Raw genomic sequence first — 15,608 nt, 5'->3', positions numbered from 1 at the left:
TACCTAGTGGTACAAAAATGTGAGACCGAATGCCAAAAAGTGAGACCGAATACTAATTTATTAGAGCCTAAGCAGTCGAAGATTTTATCAAAGTATCTCTATTGTGTTCTAAATTTTCATAGAAGTTTAGGAATCTGTATTTATCATTTCTGTGTTGTTCTTTACATATCTCTATTGTGTTCTAAATTTTCATAGACGTTTAGGAAACTAAATTATCATTTTCTGTGTTGTTCTTTACCTTCAAAAAAAACATTTTCCTAAAGTAATGTCGCACTAAACAACTAATGTGTTTGAAATAAGTTGATCTATTCGACTTTGAGCCGGTGGAGCAACCCGAAGCGCACAAATATAATGTCTGCAATTCAATGTTCTATATGATGTATTTTGCATGAACAATTTGTGTAATTCAATTTCTATAGTAGTAGCCTCTTCTATCCATGTCACTGCTAGAAAAATGGAGGTTTCATGGGGTGACTAAAGAATACACCTTTGCGAACTAACGGACCATGTCGGTGTTTTCACCATCGGCCTACCTTGGGATGCCCTAAGGTAGGAGATTGTTGAGAACAAATCGTCTAATCTGGAACTTGAAGGTAAACGTAAGGACACAAGACACAAATTTGGACAGGTTCGGGCTGCCAGGATAGCATAATACCCTACGTCTTGTGTGGTGATTTGGTATATTGCGCCCTACGTTGGGATGTTGTGCTCTGTTGAGCCCATAGCGATCTAGGCACCCCGCCCTCCTTTATATAGTCCAAGGGGTGGGATTCTAGTCGATTTATAAGATACGAGTCCTAGGAGGATTACAAAATAGAGTACTAGGAGGATTACAGAGGAACCTTAATAGAAGTCTGGTTTCTCCTTTCCTTGTGGGTATCCGGAATCTTTCTTACATCTATATGGTGTGCACAGTCCCATGAGCCCGGGTCTGACCGACCATCACTACCAATTCAACCCAGTCTGACGGTGATAATTTTTAAGTCCTTTATGTGTATACCATTATGAAAGTTGCTGGTGACCTACATACCACTAAAAAGTTTGGGGACACATGTGTACCATTTCCCGAACTTTCTTTTACCTTTATGTCATTCGGTCCACCTTATGTTAGAACCTAACAGTTTTGGAGTGCTGATAGGCAGGACCCACATAAGGAATTATCCATTGTGCCCCTTATTCCATTTGCATACCCCTTCATGCTCATTGCTCTATTCTGTTCTCGCTCCCCCATTCACTCCCGGTCCCATCGAACCCTAGCTGGCCGGCGTCACGCTCCCTATCTCCCTCCCACCGCTCCTGTGTCGACCCTCTTCCACGCGGCCTAGGGCACCACAACCCTCCCTCTTTCCGCCCCTCTCTCGCCTCTGTTGCGCGTGGCATCCCAGGGTGCCATCGGATGCGCGACCGGGCGCGGCAGAGGTGGGGCCAGGGTGGGGCCATGCTATGGTCCAGGTCGCGGCCTGGCGCGCGGCTAGGGCATGACCGGGGCATGGCCACCGCGTGTCCATCCAACTACGGCGAGGCCAGGCCAGGGCCAGAAAGCAGCGGGTAAACACCTACTGCAATTTTGCTCATTTTGCTCATGAGATTTGCCTGTCAGATTGCTACTAAAACCAAGCGGAAAGATTTGCCTGTATTTGCTTGCATATATGATGAGGTTGTGTTGTTGTTCATCTGTAGGATGGACGGTAATAGTCGCTTCAATCTAGAAATTCGGATTGTTGCTCCCAACTGCCGTGGTAGTTGGTACAGCTTGTTCAAAGTCGTGGATGCTGACTTCACCAAATTCATAGATTTAGTTGATGAAGTTGTTGACAAGTATCCTCCTAGTTTCGATCAGATAGTAAAACTATTTTACTCATGCATAGATACAAAAGCCAACATCCATGTCTACTCTGACCAAAATTTGGTTGAAATGTTTGCAAAATATAAGGCTTCAAAGTTGTGCTATTTGACTTTCTATTATCATAGCCCTGCTAGTGAGCCTCCTGAGATTCATATATGGGATGTTACTAGAACTAGCCAGTCAATTGAAACCCCTTTCACCCCTTCAGTGCCATGTCCTAGTTTAGCAGAACCAAGCTTTGAAACTCAAACCCATGCAACTGAACATTTGGATAACCCAAACCCATTTAGTGAGTATCTAGATGTTGATGATGAAGGGTTGTATATTGATCTTGGTCCCCAAAAAGCAAGACCTACCAATCCTCATAGCCAACAAAGAGAGCCTGAAACATCCCAGTCAGACACATGTTATGATTCAGACAGCGATGATGAATCTTCCTCTTATGAGGAAGATGAAGTAGAGGGCATAGATGAGATTGTCATATATAGAGATCCTGCACCGAAGCCTAAAGCTAACTATGACAAGATGGATCCTCCTATGGCTGTAGCCACTTTATATTCAGACATGGATGCTTTTAAGTTGGCTTTAGCTTCACATGCTACCAAATATGAGTTTCATTATAACATTGAAGCGAGTGATAAATCTCGGTATAGGGTGTACTGTAGTGGCAAGAATGTGGGCTGCAGGTGGAGAGCTCATGCCTCTACTCTAAGTGATGGGGTCACAGTAAAGGTAATTTTATTTTGTCTTCACTTTGTTTTGCTTGATATCTTTTTTCTTGTAAATAACCATTGAATTGCTTTATTTGCAAATAAAGATGCACCCATACCCACATGAGGAGTGTCATAGCATTAGTAGGGCAGGTTCATGTATAGGGGCGACATAGTTTTGGGTGTGTGACTAAATGATTGATTGGCTCAAGGAAGATGGAACTTTGGGAGCCAAAGAACTGAAAAAGAAGTTGAAGGAAAGTCACAAGTTGATGTGACCTATAGGAAAGTTTACCTAGGTAAACAACTTGTTATGGATAAAATTTATGGCCCTTGGAGCAAAAGTTTTGACAACCTTTATAGATTTAAGGCTCAGATAGAGCAAAACAGTCCTGGATCCTTTGTTGTGATTAATCACCACACCATCGACAACAAGATAAGGTTTAATAGGCTCTTTTTTGCAATGAAACCTTGTGTTGATGGCTTCCTAAGCGGTTGTAGGCCATTTTTTTGCTATATTTAGTATATTTTTGAATGGAAGGTTCAGGGGCCAGTTGTGCGTAGTTTGTGCAGTTGATGGGCATAACTGGATGTACCCAGTATCTGTTGGTGTGATTGACTCAGAAACAAATGAAAATTGGGTGTGGTTCATGGAGAGGTTGAAGGAAGCTGTAGGCACCCCAGTTCGCCTTACATTCAACACTCATTGTGGGTAGGCAGTGATGAATAGGGTTAGTGGGGTTTTTCCAGAAGCTGAACATAGAGAGTGTATGTACCACCTAGTTCATAATTTTAACAAGAGGTACAGTGGGCAGGTTTTTTATGAACATTGTGGCAATCTGCATATTCTTGGAACCCTTACATGTTTGAGAAACATTATCAAGCAATCGCTGATTTCAAACTAGAGGCTATGAAATATCTTTAGGAAACTCACAAGAAATTTTGGACCAGGAGCCAGTTCTCCATATTGTCAAAGGTGGATTATATTACTAATAACTTGGCTGAGGTCTTCAATAAATGGGTAAGCAATAAGTTTATTTTTTTTACCACTTTATTTGTATTGGAATCTTTTTTCTCCTAGTACATGACCACTGGATTGCTATATTGACAGGTAAAGGATCAAAAGGGCAAGCACCTGGATGACCAGATGGATAGCATTAGACAGATGATCTTGATTAAATGGAATCATAGGAAAAAGGTTGCCCAAAAGTTTGACGGCAAGATTTTGCCTCGTATAGTCCAAAAGTTGAGGGACTGTTGACACTTCTTAGCATCACAAATAAAATCCGCAAGAGCACGGAATCGTCGGAGCTTTTACCCAAGAGTATTCTAGGGTATCGTATCCATAGGGAACGTGAGTATATTATCTAAGGCTTGAATTCATCCGAGCACACCACACTATGGAAGACGTAAGGGGTCGAGAGGACTTCTAAGGTTCAGAATCAAAGGTAAGATAGAGCTACTAGTTGTTTACTTCGGGCGCTAGCTTCGCCTGGTCAGATCAGAAGTTCTGGCATAGGCTACTGTCGCACAACCGAATGTGGAGGGTTACAATGGCACTAAGAAGGGCTATCACCACCACCTGCAGGCTACCTCTACAAACTGTGGGAGGTGCAACAATCAACAGGTATAGTCTAGACACCACGTCTACACTGTCCTCTACTAACTCTAGATCCAATCAAGAACATCCTTTTCCATCTGGAATCCTACTCTAGAGGCATCCACTAAACTAGTGGACTGTTTTCCCCCATAAACAACTAGTGATATTGGCACTAATTCTTAGCACTACTCTTAGTACTACTCCTTAGCAGTGCTTAACTGAGAACTACTTAACTTAGAAAATAAAGCACAAAGAAGATCACGGACACTTACTATGATTGATAAGCATCCGTCGAGGTACAAGCTAGAGAAGAGTGCAGGGAGCCGACAATCCTGACACCTCCCCGACTCCCCCTCACTCTCATAGATCTACTAAATGGAGAAGAGCACCGACAACCGGCGCCCTCCTGAGTACCTCTACCCCTAACTCTTACAAGAGGACTCTAAACTCTAAAAGAGAGAATAAAGTGAAAGTGTGAGATGCTCCTATTCTTACCCCCTCTCCTCATATTTATAGAGGGAGGAAAGGGGCTCCTCAGACGAATTTCTGAAGGGATGGCACTTGGAACCGCCTTAAGTGTTTAACCCAGGAAGTTGCACACCAAAGGAGATGGTCGTTAGCGCCACGGCATGGTCGGACGAGCATAGTGCTCGGCCGACTACCACGTGGCCCTGATCGCCTCCGTTTTTCTCTGGGAAACTTGTAGGTGGATCCCAATGTCGGTTGTGCATGCCCCAGCTGTCCTTATGTTGGATTGGGTGCTCTGGTGGGCCCGTGGATCCTTGTAATTGCGCCTGATTGGTCAAGAAGATATTCCCATGAATTGATGATGTGTCACCTTGCTTATGGTTGTGTTTTTCTCATGTGTGGCAGTCAAGTGGCCCCTTTTGATCCTTGTGCTTGGTTGAGCTATACCTTGGATCATTCTTGCTAGTTTCCTACACTTCTAGCCCAATTTCACCTGCACACATTTCCAGACCAACATCTGTGGAATTTGTCAATAATTCATCTTATCCTAACATTTATCCTTTTTTATGTTCTTATTACTGCGCGATAGTTGATGGTCAAAATGATTCGAAATAGATCGTCAATAGGGACAACAGCTACAACCCTGATATTGAAGTTATCACAAGCTTACCTGACGGTATTGCAGAAATTTGTGCTAAGGAGTGTTGTGCTACTACCTACAGGTTTGTAGTCAACTTAATTGACAGGACATGCACCAACAGGGCTTGGCAAGGGTCAGGAATACCCTGCAAACATGTTATTACCTACATCACATCAATTCCTGGTGCTTCCCTAGAAGACTATGTGGATGAGTACTACTCAATTGAGAAATTTAAAGTTGCATATGAAGGTTATATCCCTAGTATTCCTGACAAGTCCATGTGGCCCAAAGCCACACATGGCTTCTTTATGCATCCTCTATTGCTTAAGTCAACTGCAGGAAGGAGAAAGAACATGATGAAATCAGCTTTGGAGGGATATAGTAGCAGGAAAAAATCTGGTACTGAGGAAGGTACTGGCAGGAAGAAACTTGAGTGCCTAATATGCCATCAGTTAGGGCATCACTGGTACACCTGTAAGAATGGGAATCCAGAAGATATAGCTGCAGTGGAGGCTGTGAGGTAAACTTCATACATATTAGTTCACTTTCTTTAATTAGTTGCCATATGATTTTGCCTTTAGACATGTATATCAAATAAAATTTTAATTCAAGGGTCCACCAAAGAAAAGGGTCAAGAAAGCAGCTACTTGTAACACGAGACTAGTATTATAGCTGCCACTTCTACATCGTATGGTCTTCCCACACAATGAGGCAGTGGCCAATGCGACACATAAAAAAGGAAGAAAAAATCATCTTCTTCATCATCAGGTGTCAAACAACCACTACTTCAAGAAGTACTGCTAGCAGGTGTGGTCTTAAGTTGTTCTCACCTATCAATACTTTGTCATTTTCACCTCACTGATAGACATTTCTTGCTTTCACACAAGATCTGTAACTGGATCCAATGACCCTATTCTTCTCCAAGTTGTGCATCCTGCCACAACACATACAGAGCAGACACCAAGGAAGAAATATGCCATCATGAAGGAGCTTGCACCTAAAAAATAAAGAAAAAAATTAAGGAACAGCCAGGAGGGCACCGCAAATTTCGCTTGTAATATGCGTGTGCGCGGTCCGTGGGATTCGAACTCACTCCGGCCTCGTGCTAACCTTCAATACCATTCCACCTACACAGCACATGTGACTAAATAGAAGATGTTTTTCTTTCGAAGTAACCCATGGAGGATCATTTAGAACTGGATCAAGACACCAACCAGTTCTAAATATCACCCTTTAGTACCGGGTGGTGTCATTGCCCAGTACTAAATGGCCACGGCATTTTTGTACAAGGCCAAAAGCCCAAATCACTGGCCAGTACTAAGAGGTGACATTTAGTACCGGTCGGTGTTTTGACCCTATACTAAAATGGCTCTGGGGGCTTTAAAATTTGGACCTGGTACTGAAATATTTTCCGATGCTATTTATTAACAGTTTTAAATGTGACTGGCACTAACATCTACCGACGAATGCCCAATTTTCTAGTAGTGGGAATATAGGGTCCTAAAATATTAAAATACTATATGCTTAATACAATTAGTACTTTTGAACAATTATATAACTCAATTAATCAAAGAATTAGCAATATTCATAATTAATTTCATAAACCAAACAAGAGTATTTCGAATTAATTCGAATAGAGCATGTATATGGATGAAAATTAGCTATGCTGTTTTGGACTAAGTATGGTAAGAATTCAGCGCTTGTCACATTATTCAACTCACCTCAGTACGTTACGTATTTATGTTGGGTCTTTTAAAGTGTTGCTGACTGCTGCCGCAGTCCATGAGATGCTGAGGCTGGTCGCACTGGGGACCTGCAAAAGGTTCTGGAGTATGCTTTTACAGTAAAAATGGTCTGCAGCGGCAAGCCGGCAACTGGAAAGCTTACGCTAAGGTAGCGAACGAGGTTGCTTCCGCCAAATAAAGCGTCCTGCTCGTCGCGCCACCGCTCCTCCGCCGCAAATCCTACACAAGCCGCCGCCGCGAAGCCTGCCTGCCCGGAGTAGGGGAGGAGCCGAGGCGAAGAGGAGGATAAAGGGCGCAGAGGAGCGTCGCCACTGGGAGGAGCTGTAGGAGTCGCGCCGGCTTGTGCCTCTTCCCAGTGGAGGGCGGCGCCGCGGGAGAGGAAGTGGAGCGCGATGAGCATGCCCGCAGCAAGGAGGAAGAGGAGGCACTGGACAACGGTCTCCGGCCATGCGCGGTGAGGGAGGAGGGCCGCCGGGATCAGACCGCCGCCATGTACTTGCGCGGCGAGGGAGGAGGGCCGCCGGGAGCCGCGAGTGCCATGGACCCACGTCGCCTCGCCATGGCCGCCGCGCGCCGCGCCTCCACCTTGCGTCGCGGCGCGGCCCTTGCCCCCACCTGCAGGTGCATCTCCCGGCCGCGGCGAAGCCCAAGGAGGAGGAGGTGCTGCCGCCGCCTCGCGCCGGAGCCCCTAAGGTGGAGGAAGGTCGCGGCGTGGCTGCTCGGCCCGGCCTCGTGTCGCGGGGCGGCTGCCCGGCTCGGACTCGCGGCACAGCCCCCGCCCCCCCCCCCCCCCCACCTGCAGGTCCCATTGGCCGGCCACCAGTGAGGGAGGGAGGGGCGTAGGGCCGGTGAGGGAGGGAGGGGCGGAAGACCGGCGAGGGATGGAGGGGCGGAGGGCCAGGCGACGCGAGGGAGGGAAGGCCGGCCGCCGGCGAGGTAGGGAGGGGCGGAGGGTCGGCCGCCGGCGAGGGAGGAGAGCTGAGGGCCGGTGAGGGAGGGATTGGCCGGGAGAGAGAGGGTCTGAGAGAGAGAGAATGGGAGCGATAGAGGGTTAAAAAATGAAAAAAAAATAATATGACGTGTGGTTCCGACAGGCTAGTAGTTGATGTAAGGTAGATTCAGAGGATGAATGGTTGCAGGGAAATTGGAGATAGAGGATAGAATCATGATGATAAGCATAAAATATTTTTTAGAGGATGAATTTAGAGTACGATGAGTGCGGATAGCCTGATATCCAAGATCAGTAGATCACCTGACACTTACAGGGTTGTATGGGCTGCGTCAAGGTAGGGGCTAGGAGCTAGAGGGGATTGGGCTTATCATCGGCAGCGACAACAGCCTACGGGATTGACTATTATGGCTCACTACTTGAAAAATAATTTGTAGCAATGTCCTTTTTCAAAGGATGACCCGCTCCTACAAATAGAGTGGAGCTAATGTAGAAGTTGACATGTCCCTAAAAATATAATTTTAAAGCCGGGTGATAGGGTCACCCGTCTCTGAAAATATCCACCATTTTTAGAGGCGATGACATCATCATCCGCCCCTAAAAATCCAATTTTAAGAGCAGGTGATGCCACCACCCACCCCTGAAATAACCACTATTTCTAGGGGGTGCCAGAAACACTCGGTAAAGGACGTTTTGCACTCGGCAAAAGCTTTGCCGAGTGTCTAGTGACGGCGAAGACAACTTCAGGCACTCGGCAAAACTTTCACCGAGAGCCAAACCATACTCTAGGGTTGAAAATGGTCGGGAACCGTCGGGAAAATCCCCTAACCATTCATGTTCCTATTTTTCTTTGTCAGGAAAGAAATGGGAACAAGAAAGGTGGACAGGAAAACGAAATCGATATTACGGGATATTGGAAACGGAACATATCGATCAGGAACATGTCGATTACGATCGGAAATCGGTAACTCAAACCGGGAACACAACACATGTAAGGACTTAAAACATTTAGCTCGACACAATTTACAACCACACATCATTCACATGCAAACAAATAATACAAAGAATAGATTAGATAATTAATTTAATAAATGGTGTGTTGCGGACTCGAGGAGGCCAGAGGCAGGGGCACCATGGCGTGGCGGACTCGGGGAGGCTGGACCGCCGGAGGCATGGGCACTAGGTGCGCGCGGCGCTGGCGCAGCCCCTGCTGTGGTCTGGGGCGTCGGCGTGTCGCGGACTCGGGGATGGTGTGGACGGGTGGCAGCCAGGCAGGGGCATCTCCGGGCACGCCCGGAGCTGGAGACTTGGCTGCTGGCACAGCGACTGTTGCGGTCCTCTCCTCTCCGGTCGCCGGCTCGCTGCCTCGCCGGTGCATGTGCGTCGCAGCGTCGGGTCTTCACCTCTCGCGGAGTCGTGGTCTCGCCCTCCCTCTCCGCTCCGGTGCGCTGGCAATGGAACTGGGAGGTGGGCAGGTGGAGATGGCCAGCCGCCAGGTGAGTGGTGACCGGTGGGAGTGGGAGCCTGGGAGGGAGGGACTCGGTCACGGGTCCCACGAGGACGGGGTGAGATGGGTGTTTAGGGTTTGGAGGTTTTTGTTGGGCCGGGCTAAGATGGAGTTGCGGGGGATGGTTTTGGTGGGTCGGGCTGAGATGGAGCTGCGGGGGAGTGCGGGAGGTGTTGGCTGAATTGGTCAGCAGGCTGAAAACAGGAAGAACCGACGAGAATTCCTATATAAAATACAATAACCGCAAAAATAGTCGGGAAACATCCTCTCCTGTTCCCGTTTCTGTTACTGCCGATTTTTTCTTTTTTTTCATATTCCTGTTTTTTCTTGCTGAAATGGTACATGGTCGATTTATACGGGATTCGATGCTGGTCGGGACGGGATTTCCCCATCCCATTTTCAACCCTACCATACTCGGCAAAGTCTCCACGTGTGGTTACGGTGACGGAGGTTTCGTCGAGTGCCAGACGGAAAGGCACTCGGCAAACCATACTCGGCAAAGCCAAACCAGGTTGTGAGCAACCTACGTGACAACTTGTGCGAAACGTTCTCAATTTTTTTCCAAACCCTTCACATACGATATCATGACATCTTTTCAAATTTCATGATTTTCTGACTTCGTTTGCTTTTTATAGAATTTAAAATCCGCTCGGGCACGCGACCGAGGTCGTGTTTCCTTAACAACATGTTTGAAATTCATTTTGATTTCATAAGTAAATCCTCAATGTGGTTTGAATAGTATGAATATCAATTTTCAACTCATTTTTTCTATATATTTGAATCACTTGCGGTTCAAATTTGGCTTGATTCAAAAAATTGATGAAAATTGAATTAATTCGTAAAATATATGAAATAAATTCAAAAATACATCAAATTTGAATAAGGAAAAGCACATGTTGTTTGTATTGGTTAGAAAAAATTTCGGATATAAAAAAGGAAAAAATAAATATTTGCCGAGTGCCAGAATGTAGGCACTCGGCGAAAATAGGTTTGGCCGAGTGCCAACAGTCGGCACTCGGCGAAGTTCGAACTTTGCCGAGTGCCTAAATGGCAGCACTTGGCATATAGTAACGGCCGTCAGGCACCCTGATGGCTGGCGCACGGCGGGCGCGTGTGCCGGGCACGTGCGCGGCCTTTGCCGTGTGCAGGTCCACGACACTCGGCCAAGATTAGATATGCCGAGTGCCCACTCTTTGCCGACTGCTGGCACTTAGCAAAGAATGTTTGTACCGTGTGCCGTGTGTTCGCCGAGTGCTGCAGGGTCGGCACTCGACAAACGGCCTCTTTTTGTCGAGTGCCCGAGTTTTGGCACTCGGCAAACCTCGTGGCACTCGGCATATTTGCGGTTTCTGGTAGTGGTGGGTCGTGGCGTCACCTGCGCCTGAAAATGTATTTGTAGGGGCGGGTGACGCCATGACTCACCCCTACATAAAAAAATTTATAACTTTTTTATATGAACACAGATGGAGACAAACATTATACCAAAATTGTAGAGTTCGACGAGATCTATAATTTTGTAGTTAACTACTTTTTCATTTAAGGTCATTTAATAGTGCAAAAATTATTATAAGTTCTTTAGTTTCAAAATCTACAAGTTTTGATTGGTTTTGAAATAACCTCCGATGTAAAATATAGAGTAGTTCCGTATCAAAGTTTTAGTGGTAAGATCTAAAATTTTATAGTTTATACATTATTTATTTAAGAACATTTAGTGCTCCAAGATCATTTGCTAGTTGTGCCCTATATATGGCTTTGACTATATAGTATGTCATACAACTCAAAAGTCGTATTTTCAAGTTTCCACAATCTTAACCTTCATATGCACTCAAATATATTTGGTACATTTTCTATATCTATAGTTTTCAATAATCATAGTGTAGAAGTTTCACCTTTTATTTATTTGTTCTACTAATTTTAAAGATTTAAATAAATTTTAGAATAAAATAAAAGAAATATTTGTAGGTGCGGGTAATGGCATGACTCGCCCCTAGAATTTGATTTGTTGGGGGCGGGTCATGGCCTCACCCACCCCTACAAATCAATTTCAAAGTTAATATAAAAGAATAGCATATCCTATAGAGTCATAAGTGGTAATCTAGTGGTGGAGAGGAGGGTACATGTGAGGCTTGAGGTAGCGGTTTGAATCCCGGTGTATGCAAGTTTGTCAAAAAATTGTACCTCGATAGGAGAGGGGCTCGTGGTGGTGGCAGGTTAGTAGGAATATTTTTTTATTTTGCTATTCTTTTAGTTTTTCTATTTTTTTATATTTTAGAAAATGATTTGTAGGGGCGGGTGAGCTCATGACCCGCCCCTACAAATTGATTTGTAATTTTTTTTATCTGCGTGAACTTGAGGTGGGTATCGCACCCACCTCTAAAAATTTGTTTTACACCTCTAAAAATTTGTTTTACGTCTCTAAAAATACTTTTTAGCAATGGTTGGCAAGTTCACAACGGCCGGAACGCGGAAAGGACACATTATTACTTGATGCAAACGATGCTCATTGCAACAATTCATCGCAATGTACATGTACGGGATGATCAATGAAATGTGAAAGTAACTCCAACAGAATCTCTAAACAATCCTCTATCTCAAGTTTAGAGGGTTAAACATAAAAAATCACTCTACTAACCCCTCTATTTTAGGCACCATTTGAAACGAGGGAATTTTACGGGAATTTCCCAGGAATGGGAGGAACGGAGGCAAACATTTGGAACAAAGGAAACATGCCTTCCGTTCCAGATGAAAGGGTGCAGACTGCACGCAAAACATAGGAATCAAAAAATCCACACCGAGTCAAGGGAATGAATCTCTACTCGCTCTCCTTCCGTTCCTCCTCCCCATCGCTCCTGCCCTCTCCCGCCATGGCTCCTGCACCCTAGAAGAAAACAGGGGGACAGTAGCGAGCACCACTACAATCATCCCATCATCGTCGGATCCAAAACCTTCTTCATTGAAGGTGATATATTTGTTAAAAACTATGTAATAAATTTATAATAACGGTAAAAAAGATTATACCCAAGCAGCAACCCCACAATCTATCAATCATCTCAACATCCAACGTCCACAAATTTTTACACGTGATATACAAAATATGCATCACCAGTGATTCGAACCCACAGTCATCACCGCTATGTTACGGACTTAAAAAGTGATTGGATATTATCACTTACACCAACTTTTTTAAATATTGTACTAAATTTATAGTGCTAAATCAATCTCAAATAAAATTAATGACGGTTGGAGGATGCTGTCGACCAACATACCAAAAATTAATGACAATCGGATCAGTCATATTACATATATATTTGGCTCATCCTTAATAAATATTGTGTTTGTATTGAGAACGTGTGCTCTCTTCGTAGACTAATTTGTTCACCTCTTGTGAATAATTCGTGGAGTATGCGTGTTTCTTCTTGATGCAGATTTATTTGTTCGAGTGTGGAGCTATTTGGTTTGTAGACTAACTTATTCCCCAGTGTATAATTATTTGTTAATTAAATGGCAGCGTATCCTATGGAAATCATCTATCATGTGCAAACTTTGGAAACTCCAATCAAGACCTTAAGATGGGCATCCGATGGATAGGAATGGAGGTGGGACAATTTTGCAAATAACCGCCCGCAATTAGCCTTACTATCTTTTGTGCAATTCCTATCTCTAGGGTAGATGCTTCAACTTCTTGCATTGATTTAATTGATGATTCTTGTTCTAACATTTGCAATGAGAAATGCTATGAGAATGTTGTTGTAGAATCATGTGATGATCTCATTACCAAAGAAAATGATGAGCTCAAGCAAGAAGTGGAAAGGCTCATGAAGGACTTGTATAGATTGAAGGGCAAAGACATAGAGAGCAATGTCCAACCTTCTCGAGATAACCGTGAAGACATGGTGAAGAAGCTTGAGAAGGGGTCCAACGTGACTTGCTCAAAGTGCCACAAAGAAGGCCACAAGTCCAACAAGTGTCATCAACCAAGTAAGAAGCTTCTGGATGAGAAGAACAAAAAGAATCTCACAATCAAGAGTTCTCTCATCTACACCAAGCTCAACCGGAGGAACAAAAGCAATAGCACCTCCTATGTAATAAAAAAGAAGACAAATGACAAGGTGGTTGCTCACAAGGTTGGGAAGAAGGAAAGGAGTTGGAACCACTCCATTTGGGTGCCCAAGGACATTATCACCAATATGAAGGGGCCTCAAATGGTGTGGGTTCCAAAGGAGACTTGAAGCCCAAGAATGGCTTCGGGGGATTTGGAGGCTTAGCTCACAAGTTAAAGTGAAGGTTAAAGCCAAAGAAGCTAAGCTCACAACTTGGACATTCGTTGCCCAAGTCCCCCATAAGATAATGGTAGCTAGATTTCAATTCAAGCATCATGTAGTTCCATTGCTTTTGCTAGGATGGTTGCAAGTTTTGCATCTCCTAGTGTTATATATGGTGGGTTGCTTGTGTCATAATTCTAACCCATGAGTAACCTACATGGTTTGATAAGTGTGTAGAAAGCTACACAAGATTACCCTTCATGGTACATGGACTTCATGAGGTGTGTATTTCATTTGTGTACCATGAACACAAACTATAGGGTAAAATTCCCATTGTTGTCAAAAATAATGTGCATACTTTTACTTGGTGATTCAAACACTAAATGCACACATTTAGGGGGAGTTTATCCTATAGGTTGTGATTTTGAGACTAACATGTTTGCAAGTTTATCTTTTGTAGTCTCACGTGGAGTTAACACTCTAAGAGAATGTTATTCACGATCAATGTGAACAAACAACTCTATAAGAGTGATTAGATAAATTGTGCTTTCATGCATATTGAGCCATGCTTTATTGAACTTAAATGCTCATATCTAAGTTCATAGGCTATGTGCTCATACATTTGCTTAATCTTGGTGTACCAAGTACTCTTCTTTCAAAGGCTTTCAATTGGTTGCAAGTCACTTTCAATTTGGTACATACAAGGTAAATAAAGAACCCCCGGAGGTATGCAAGGTTCTAAACTCATTCAATTGGTATAATTGTCAATTTCTTATCTTTTTTAGAGCTACCTCCTGTTCTGAGAGAAAAATCACAAAATATTCTCTCTGCGTGGAAAATAAAGATGTGGGCGTGCCAGTGTATATAGAAAATACACAAAAGGAACAAAAGGTAGGGAACACAAGCTTTATTCATATTTTATAAAATACAAATATCAGTTCTCATACATATGCGTGCGCTCCATAGCCTGCCGCCGTTGGGCAGATCTGACTTGGGCGGTGTGGTGTTCTGGTTCCCAGGGCCTCGAGAAGCTCCTAGTTAATTACCTCCGCAAGAATAGCTTGCTGGAGGACCTCCGATTAAACTGCTGTGGTCGTCATCTTCAGGCTTCGCTTCACGTTCTCCATGCATGATGATGGTGGTGGTGTAGATGTGGGCGTCGGCGTCGTCTATGGCCTCGTCAGTGTCCATGAGCCGGTGTAGCGCAGCTGGAACATCAGCGGCGCCCGCCTGTGTCGTTCGGCCTTGTCGGTCTCGAACGGCGGAGTAGTCGTAGTAGGGGTATGTTGGCGATGCAAGGTCGCGCGAGCTAGACCAAGTCATTGTCGCAGCAGCTTGTCGTGGTCGATTTGGTCATTGCAAGCATTGTAGATTAGCAGAGAAATCCCATCCGCCGGAAACTTCACAATCAGCTAACTGACTTGTTAGCTTGTGGTAGTGCATGCGCACGTACGTACATGCAGAGTGCCCCCACATACTTGCACTTCATGTTGAAGTAGATGGGCCTCCAGACACTGCCTAGCGCCTCTGGCTGCTGATGCCAGGGAAGTGGCCATCGATGATGAGGGGTGCCGCCGCTTTGCCGGCGGCCGAGCCAAAGTAGTCGTCCACGATGAGGGGGTCGCCGCTCCGCTAGCGGGCGAGCCGAAGTGGTTGTTGATGATGAGCAGGCGAACGTCGACCATGAGCCGGAGGCACCACGCCGCTGCCTTTCCCCTTCGCGTTGATGGAGTCCTGACGGTCGGCTTGATAGCAGATGACGGATGCCGGCCGCTCGCCGGCTCCTTCACCGCGTGCTTGATGGAGAGGAACCCCGGCCGAGAAGGGCCACCAGTAGCCTGGGCGTCGATGGGCGAAGAAGTCCTACGGGAAGACCGTCCG

At 45.0% G+C, this 15,608-nt stretch overlaps 1 long non-coding RNA gene across 1 annotated transcript; it reads right to left on the bottom strand.

Moving 5' to 3' along the window:
- Positions 1–4,398: 4,398 nt before the first annotated feature.
- On the bottom strand, positions 4,399–8,043 carry LOC120679136. Its single transcript, XR_005677005.1, has 3 exons — positions 7,152–8,043; positions 6,986–7,077; positions 4,399–6,261 (listed from the first exon to the last, which is right to left on the bottom strand). It is a non-coding gene; the product is annotated as an uncharacterized LOC120679136 (long non-coding RNA).
- Between the last annotated feature and the right edge of the window lie 7,565 nt (positions 8,044–15,608).

This window comes from Panicum virgatum, chromosome 6N (genome assembly GCF_016808335.1).
Source record: "Panicum virgatum strain AP13 chromosome 6N, P.virgatum_v5, whole genome shotgun sequence".
Taxonomy (NCBI): Eukaryota; Viridiplantae; Streptophyta; class Magnoliopsida; order Poales; family Poaceae; genus Panicum; species Panicum virgatum.
This window is presented reverse-complemented; position numbering and strand designations above follow the sequence as displayed.